This window comes from Schistocerca piceifrons, chromosome X (assembly GCF_021461385.2).
Source record: "Schistocerca piceifrons isolate TAMUIC-IGC-003096 chromosome X, iqSchPice1.1, whole genome shotgun sequence".
NCBI lineage: Eukaryota > Metazoa > Arthropoda > Insecta > Orthoptera > Acrididae > Schistocerca > Schistocerca piceifrons.
The window spans coordinates 404,737,089-404,747,061 of NC_060149.1; the positions used below are offsets into that span (position 1 = coordinate 404,737,089).

Below are 9,973 nucleotides of genomic sequence, written 5' to 3' on the forward strand. Positions count from 1 at the left end.
AATCCAATGTCTTTCCAGTCAATCATCACAACCAGAGTCCTTGTAAAGCGAACAGCTCCACCCCACATGTGCTCTCCACAGAAGCCGCAGCTTCGAGTGTTATACTGAGAGAACTGGAAAGTGTTACACCATAAACACCAACACCGCTTGTTACCAAACTGATACTCCAGTATAACCACGCCTGAGGGATGTGTTGATTAAAATTTCGTCCTTATGTGAGATTATTTTCAGTTCAGAAGGAAGCCATTCTTACAGATGAATAACGGTGTGAATACTTGATGGCTATTAGGTTTGTCTAACGTCACTGGGACTTTTCAGGTGGAGATCACAACACAGTATTTCCAGAGCACGTGCAGCTTATCGCCACCTATCGGACACTGAGAAAGTTCTGATCTTTGGCATGAAGGACTTGGGGGCATTATACTGACAGATTGCAGAAGCAGTTGGCTGTAGTGAAATGACTGGAGAGCAAGTGGTGAAACTGACGGGATGGACTCTGGCAAGAGGAGTCTGTACAGATCCTTCCAGAAGTCCTACACCACGAGATGGTCATAGGAGTGTTCAAAAATGGTTCAAATGGCTCTGAGCACTATGTGACTTAACTTCTGTGGTCATGAGTCCCCTAGAACTTAGAACTACTTAAACCTAACTAACCTAAGGACATCACACACATCCATGCCCGAGGCAGGATTCGAGCCTGTGACCGTAGCGGCCGCGCGGTTCCAGACTGTAGCGCCTAGAACCGCTCGTAGGATTGTTCGATTGGGTCTGAGGAATATGCAGATGACAACAGCGGAATTCCAGGCAGATGTTTCAGACAGATACAGTGTCACCACAAACCGACGGGAATAAATGATTGGAAGCGGAGTTAAGATCTCGAGTTGCCACCAGTCGTTTGTCAATGACACCCAGAGGCTTGCCTGGTACAGAGCCAGAGTCGACAGGGACACTGCGTGACACTCTGGGCGGTTCAACGGTGAGTCTCAATTCTGTTTGTTGCGGTCAGATCGACAACGATCTCATGTAAACGAGCTGGTGGATGGTCACAGAAAGCAAATCCTGAAATCATCGTGTGAGGAGCAACATGATATGGCAGTAGGGCTGATGTGGTAATTGTTGATGGGAGGCTGAACGCTACTACTGGAAGTCAGAATGCGAATGCACGAATCTCGCCTCCCTTGATACGGAATATACCCCACTCCCAGGACCTATAAGGTCTTTAGTTATGAGCTTCTAACGGTGAACTGTACGAACTGCTTCTGATCGGAAGACCAAAACCGTTTCGGTGATTCACTTAGTTCAGTTCAGTCTCCAGTTCCGATTCTCCCATCCCTTGACACTTATTTAGACTTACTACATAACTTATTACACATTAATTATCCTGAGCTAAGTATTTTATATTCATCTTAAGAATTAAAATTGTGAGTTATTAAATAAGTCGCCAACGGCCTTGCCGCAGTGGTAACACCGGTTCCCGTCAGATTACCGAAGTAAAGCGCTGTTGGGCTTGGCTAGCATTTAGATGGACGACCGTTCGGGTGTGCCGAGAGCTGTTCGCAAGTAGGGTGCGCTCAGCTCATGTGAGAACAATTGAGGAGCTGCTTGAATGAGAAGCAGCGGCTCCGGTCACGAAAACTGACATCGGCCAGGAGAGCAGTGTGCGAATCACATACCCCTACATATCCGTATCCAATGAAGCCTCTCGTCTGAGAATGACACGGCGGTCGGTCGGTACCGCTGGACCTTCCGAGGCCTATTCGGACGGAGAGTTTCATCAAATAAGAACGAGTTTTTCCTTTTTCCAGAAAAAGCAGATCAACGCTCTTTGTGACAATGAGAATAATTTAATCTGTGGTGGTTCCTACTACCCAGGTTCGCAAGTACAGATCTGGGGTAAAATTGGAAGTGCTCAGTGCTCGTTTCATAACGAAAATATTGCATGCAGAAAGTTCTTAGAAATATGCACACTAGGTTTGTTCCTAAAGGTCATTCAGTTTTTGCGATCAATAAAATGTTTCTTCTGATTTATTAGTCTGAGGTTGCTCCTATTTATTGGTGCCCTTATTTATTGGTACTTTAACGATAAAAATGAACAATGTAGTTCATTTGAATTAGTTCATCGAACAATATTAGCCTTTCAGGAGTCTTGTGGTAGGGGACGCATTTCACATCAGCATCAGCAACAGTTGCGAAATGTAGTTACTGGCATATACTATATAGATCGTGGTTTCTTAACAGTGATAGGAATGCGTGTAGTTTGGAATGATAAGACGTATTCAAGCATGATGGAACTATATTTGTGCCTAAAACGCTTCCTATAAAATATAAATTTATTTGTAAGCAAAGGAGACATAAGCGCTTACCTTCCTGTAAGATTTTTTCACGCAATCTTTAACGACATAAAACTAAATCTAGTGTATTATATTTATTGTACCACATGATATGTGGCCATTCTTTGTATCTGCTCGATAATGATCGTTTGACTGACAGCTGTCTTTCGACCTCGCGCAACGTTCAAATGTAAACAAAATAAGTCTGTTGTCACTAAACAGTTTAGCACTAGTGCTCAGCACGTGAAGCAAAGCGTGTCACTTGATGGTTGATCCTGCGTGTCTAAGCTACTTTACTTTTTATGTGCTGCTAAAATTCGACTTTCAACTATATCAGCGTTGGTGATTTACTTGCATCAATTATGAACACCTAATATTTATGTCAAGTCGAAACCTGTAGAGATATGACAGGATGTTGCAACATTCTTGCCATGATAACAGACTGCTTCTAATCAGTAATATCTACACTGCCTTGGAGTGTGACTCTGATCCCTGAACAGATTCCCACCGTTCGTATCGTTCACAGTATTACAATTAGGCATAAAGCTTCCATCCTTCTGTGAGAGATTATCTACTCATTTCTACCTATAAACCGTATGCCACTTACTGCATTGTTGTCTGAAACAGGGAACTATTATACCAATACAGTATTGGAATACTTCTTTACAATATGTATATGTGGTGTCTGTTCTTTTGGACATGTCCGAAAGAGCAGACGCCATTTTCATCCAGTAGCCACTATGAATTGAGACACAAAGGAATTACAGACATTGGCTGCAATCGGGCATTGATTTAATTCGGTGGGTAAAGTTAAAAATTTGTGCTGGACTAGGATTCGAACCTGAGTCTGCAGCTTACCTCTGCAGATGCGCTGACCACTGCGCCATCTGGACATGGTGATCTAAATCTACATCTACATCTACATGGATACTCTGCAAATCACATTTACGTGTCTGGCAGAGGGCTCATCGAACCACCTTCACAATTCTCTTTTATTCCAATCTCGTATAGCGCGCGGAAAGAATGCACACCTATATCTTTCCGTACGAGCTCTGATTTCCCTTATTTTATCGAGGCGAGCGTTCCTCCCTATGTAGGTCGGTGACAACAAAATATTTTCGCATTCGGAGGAGAAAGTTGGTTCAAATGGCTCTGAGCACTATGGGACTTAACATCGGTGGTCATCAGTCCCCTAGAACTTAGAACTACTTAAACCTAACTGACCTAAGGACATCACACACACCCATGCCCGAGGCAGGATTCGAACCTGCGACCGTAGCAGTCGCGCGGTTCCGGACTGAGCGCCTTAACCGCCAGACCACCGCGGCCGGCAGAAAGTTGGTGATTGGAATTTCGTGAGAAGATTCCGTCGCAACGAAAAACGCCTTTCGCCTTTTTTAAATGATTTCCAGCCCAAATTCTGTATCATTTCTGTGACACTATCTCCCATATTTCGCGATAATGCAAAACGTGCTGTCTTTCTTTGAACTTTTTCGATGTACTCCGTCAGTCCTATCTGGTAAGGATCCCAGACCGCACAGAGGTATTGTAAAAGAGGACGATCAAGTGTAGTGTAGGCAGTCTCCTTAGTAGATTCGTTACATTTTCTAAGCGTCCTGCCAATCAAACGCAGTCTTTGGTTAGCCTTCCCCACAACATTTTTTATGTGTTCTTTCCAGTTTAAGTTGTTCGTAATTGTAATACCTAGGTGTTTAGTTGAATTTACGGCTTTTCGATTATACTGATTTATCATGTAACCGAAGTTTAACGAGTTCCTTTTAGCACTCATGTGGATGACCTCACACTTTTCGTTATTTAGGGTCAACTGCCACTTTTCGCACCCTTCAGATATTTTTTCTAAATTGTTTTGCAGTGTGTTTTGATATTCTGATGACTTTATTAGTCGATAAACGACAGCGTCATCTGCAAAGAACCGAAGACGGCTGCTCAGATTGTCTCCCAAATCGTTTATATAGATAAGGAACAGCAAAGGGCCTATAACACTACCTTGGGCAACGCCAGAAATTACTTCTGTTGTACTCGATGACTTTCCGTCAATTACTACGAACTCTAACCTCTCTGACAGGAAATCACAAATCCAGTCATATAACTCGGACGATATTCCATAAGCACGCAATTTCACTACGAGACGCCTGTGTGGTACAGTGTCAAAAGCCTTCCGGAAATCCAGAAATACGGAATCGATCTGAAATCCCTTGTCAATAGTACTCAGCGCTCCATGTGAATAAAGAGCTAGTTGTGTTTCACAGGAACGATGTTTTCTAAAACCATCGCAACTGCATGGACTACCCTAATACGCCTCCCATCAGACCCGAATTCTCAACTTATCGACACACTACTGATGTAGTATTCGTTGCTCAGACGTCTCAGAAAGAATAGATATATAAAATTAAGGCGAAGACGGCCAACAACCTCTCGAGTGCGGGTACACACCAGGCTCTAACTATTACGGGAATCGGCGACGAGATGCCACGAGTAATGAGGATAATGAGCAAGTGGCGCTACATTAGTAGTGCGTGGATAAGTTCAGAATTTGGGTCTTGCACTTTTGGTGACCATTGCGTCCGGATGGCGCAGTGATCAGCGCATCTGCCTAGTAAGGAGGAGACCCAGATACGAATCCCAGTCCAGCACAAATTTTCAACTTTCCCCATTGATTTAAATTAATATCCGATCACCGGCCGGTGTGGCCGAGCGGTTCTAGGCGCTTCAGTACGGAACCGCGCTGCTGCTACGGTCGCAGGTTCGAATCCTGCCTCGGGCATGGATGTGTGTGATGTCCTTAGGTTGGTTAGGTTTAAGTAGTTCTAAGTCTAGGGGACTGATGACCTCAGATGTTAAGTCCCATAGTGCTTAGAGCCATTTGAACCAATATACGATCGCAGCTAGTGTCTACAATTCCTTTGTGCAGTACTTCATTAGAAATTGCCCAGGCTGTTGTAATTGGTACACATCTGAAGACTGGTTTCATGCAGCTCTCCATGCTAGTCTCTCCTTCCCAAGTACCTCCATCTCAACATAACTATTACAGCCAACGTCCATCCCAAAAACTGCTTACTGCACTTAAATCATGGCCTCCCTTTCCTTCTCTCTTTAGTTAGTAATGTTGGTCCATAAAGATATTTTCTCACCGCCACTACTCAGTAGCTCTCCATTGGTTATCTCATGCACATATATTATTTTCAGCGTAATACTGTGGCAGCACAGTTCAAATGCTTCTATACTTTTCTTGTCAGTCCTGTTTGTCGTCACTTTCATACAAGGTAGCATTCAAGGCAAATACTCACAGAAAATATTTCCTACCACTTGAATTCGTATTCGATGGTAAAATGTTTCTCTTTTTCAAAAATGTTTTCCTATCTACACTCCTGGAAATGGAAAAAAGAACACATTGACACCGGTGTGTCAGACCCACCATACTTGCTCCGGACACTGCGAGAGGGCTGTACAGCAATGATCACACGCACGGCACAGCGGACACACTAGGAACCGCGGTGTTGGCCGTCGAATGGCGCTAGCTGCGCAGCATTTGTGAACCGCCGCCGTCAGTGTCAGCCAGTTTGCCGTGGCATACGGAGCTCCATCGCAGTCTTTAACACTGGTAGCATGCCGCGACAGCGTGGACGTGAACCGTATGTGCAGTTGACGGACTTTGAGCGAGGGCGTATAGTGGGCATGCGGGAGGCCGGGTGGACGTACCGCCGAATTGCTCAACACGTGGGGCGTGAGGTCTCCACAGTACATCGATGTTGTCGCCAGTGGTCGGCAGAAGGTGCACGTGCCCGTCGACCTGGGACCGGACCGCAGCGACGCACGGATGCACGCCAAGACCGTAGGATCCTACGCAGTGCCGTAGGGGACCGCACCGCCACTTCCCAGCAAATTAGGGACACTGTTGCTCCTGGGGTATCGGCGAGGACCATTCGCAACCGTCTCCATGAAGCTGGGCTACGGTCCCGCACACCGTTAGGCCGTCTTCCGCTCACGCCCCAACATCGTGCAGCCCGCCTCCAGTGGTGTCGCGACAGGCGTGAATGGAGGGACGAATGGAGACGTGTCGTCTTCAGCGATGAGAGTCGCTTCTGCCTTGGTGCCAATGATGGTCGTTTGCGTGTTTGGCGCCGTGCAGGTGAGCGCCACAATCAGGACTGCATACGACCGAGGCACACAGGGCCAACACCCAGCATCATGGTGTGGGGAGCGATCTCCTACACTGGCCGTACACCACTGGTGATCGTCGAGGGGACACTGAATAGTGCACGGTACATCCAAACCGTCATCGAACCCATCGTTCTACCATTCCTAGACCGGCAAGGGAACTTGCTGTTCCAACAGGACAATGCACGTCCGCATGCATACCGTGCCACCCAACGTGCTCTAGAAGGTGTAAGTCAACTACCCTGGCCAGCAAGATCTCCGGATCTGTCCCCCATTGAGCATGTTTGGGACTGGATGAAGCGTCGTCTCACGCGGTCTGCACGTCCAGCCCGAACGCTGGTCCAACTGAGGCGCCAGGTGGAAATGGCATGGCAAGCCGTTCCACAGGACTACATCCAGCATCTCTACGATCGTCTCCATGGGAGAATTGCAGCCTGCATTGCTGCGAAAGGTGGATATACACTGTACTAGTGCCGACATTGTGCATGCTCTGTTGCCTGTGTCTATGTTCCTGTGGTTCTGTCAGTGTGATCATGTGATGTATCTGAACCCAGGAATGTGTCAATAAAGTTTCCCCTTCCTGGGACAATGAATTCACGGTGTTCTTATTTCAATTTCCAGGAGTGTATATCCATTGTGCGTCCTATACCCTTCCTGCTTCAGCCATCGTCAGCTATTTTGCTACTGATACAGCACATCTTATTTCCTACCCGCCAGAGTAACCGAGAGCGCTAACGCGCTGCTTCCTGGACTCGGGTAGGCGCGCTGGCCCCGGATCGAATCCACCCGGCGGATTAACGACTACGGCCGGTGTGCCGACCAGCAAGGATGTGGTTTTTAGGCGGTTTTCCACATCCTCCTAGGTGAATACCGGCCTGGTCCCCACGCCCCGCCTCAGTAACACGACTCGCAGACATTTGAAACACATTCACACTATTTCACGATCTGCACTCGATGCAGACAGCTGGGGTACACTAATTCCGTCCCAGGGGGTATGGGGTGGCGGCAGGAAGGGCATCCGGCAACCCCTTACACTTAACCATCCCAAATTCGTACTCAACCCTGCCGACCCTGCGCACAATGCGGGATAAAGGCGGTAGTAAAAGAAAGAAAGAAAATAAATAGCATATCTTATTTCCTACTTTCAGTGTCTCATTTTCTAACCTAAGTCTCGTAGCGTAGCCTTATTTAATTCGTCTACACGTCACCCTTGCTTTAATTTTGTTGATACTCATCTTAGAACCCCTTTTCAAGACTATAATCATTCAACTGAATTGATATCGCAAGGGTTTTGTTGTTCTACAGCTTTGCAGGTCCCCTGTAGCAATTCCTAATTTGTTAGTCTGCACCTTCTGTCAATTCAACTTTTCAAACCTCTTATTCTCGTTTGCTTGATTCAGCTGCTGCGTATTTTTATCTTCCCCTTTCATCAATTAAATTGAGTATCTCTTGTATTATTCATGGATTCTGCTGTGTCTTGTCTTATTGCCTTGCTGCTGCTCTGCTTTCTTCACTACTTCATTTTCCATTAGTTTCTGTGGCATGAAGATCAATGCTACTGTAGAGTAGTCTCTTAGCGTAACCTTATTTAATTCGTCTACACGTCACCCTTGCTTTAATTTTGTTGATACTCATCTTAGAACCCCTTTTCAAGACTATAATCATTCAATTGAATTGATATCGCAAGGGTTTTGTTGTTCTACAGCTTTGCAGGTCCCCTGTAGCAATTCCTAATTTGTTAGTCTGCACCTTCTGTCAATTCAACTTTTCAAACCTCTTATTCTCGTTTGCTTGATTCAACTCCTGCGTATTTTTATCTTCCCCTTTCATCAATTAAATTGAGTATCTCTTGTATTATTCATGGATTCTGCTGTGTCTTGTCTCATTGCCTTGCTGCTGCTCTGCTTTCTTCACTACTTCATTTTCCATTAGTTTCTGTGGCATGAAGATCAATGCTACTGTAGAGTAATATGAAAATATTTAAAAAAGGGATGAAAGCCTGGAATTTAGATTTTGATCGGCATATAATTAAGTATAGCTACTGCTGGATGTATTTCTTTCTTAATCACTTGTCATAATTTCGTGAGAGTAACGTGCAATTCACAGACCTCTAGTTGTATAAATACGACGTACTGTACAAAATGGAAGCAGCTTCCCTTATCTGCAATGTGGAATAGTTCTGTGAATTAATTCGAATAACTAAATATATATATTGCCAACGGCCTTGCCGCAATGGTAACACTTGGCCGCCCGCTAAGGCCGAGCGGTTCTAGGCGCTTCAGTCCGGAACCACGCTGCTGCTATGGTCGCAGGTTCGAATCCTGCCTCAGGCGTGGATGTTTGTGATGTCCTTAGGTTAATTAGGTTTAACTAGTTCTAAGTTCTGCGGACTGATGACGTCAGATGGTAAGTCCCATAGTGCTCAGAGCAATTTGACCCATTTGGTAACACCGGCTTCCGCCAGATTATAGAAGTTAAGCACTGTCAGGCTTTGCTAGCACTTGAATGGGTGACCATTCGGGTCTGTCGAGGGCTGTTGGCAAGCAGGATGCACTCAACCCTTGTGAGGTTAATTGAGGACCTATTTGATTCAGAAGTAGCGGCTCCAGTCACGAAAGCTGACAACGGCCAGGAGAGTGGTGTGCTGACCACATACTCCTCCATATCCGCATCCAGTGACGCGTATCGGCTTGGTGTGGCACCGAGGTGCGTCGGTACCGTTGAGCTGTGCGAGACCTGTTCGAGCGGAGTTTTTAAAATATATACATTGAAGAGCGTTGGAGAGAGGCTGCTGCCTTGGTGTGCTCCTTGATTAATTATAATTTCTTCCGTTAATTTATGCCCCATACCTAAAACAATGCTCCATAAATAATCCCTGTCTATCACATGAAAAGCTTCCACATAATCAAAGAAGGAGATATAGGTTTTTAAGTAAAACCTTCTTCTTAAAAATTGAGTTGACAATTTTTAGAATACAGAAAGACAAGAACAAACGACAAATGATCTGGAGTTAAAGACACATTGATATTAGGAAGGTGGAATGTAAGAAGAATCACAGATAAGAAAGAGGAACTGGATAGGGAGCTGTCTCGAAAAGAAATCGACGTTACTGTACATTTACAAAGGTCTTAAGATATGAATAAATACACAATAATTTATAGTGGATTTCCACAGGAGAATAGAGCCGCAGCAGAGGTGGCAATATTAATTGTATAAAACTGGAAAAAGTAAATAGAAAGCTACACAGTTATAAGTGAAAGAATTTTAGTATTAAAACTAAAAGCAGAGAGTGGAAAATGAACTTTAATAGATGTATACGCTCCAGAGGAGACCAAACATGAAGAATCAGAACGTTTTTATCAAGTTCTTCAATTCCTATAAGATCTGAAAAAGCGATTTTATTATCTTGGCTGGTGACTGATTGCCCTTGTAGCGAAGAATCCAATCAGAGAAATAATGGGAAA

General features: G+C 45.0%; 1 pseudogene; it reads left to right on the top strand.

The window, feature by feature from the left end:
• Positions 1 to 1,440: 1,440 nt before the first annotated feature.
• On the top strand, positions 1,441 to 1,559 carry LOC124723698 (annotated as a pseudogene).
• Positions 1,560 to 9,973: the final 8,414 nt, after the last annotated feature.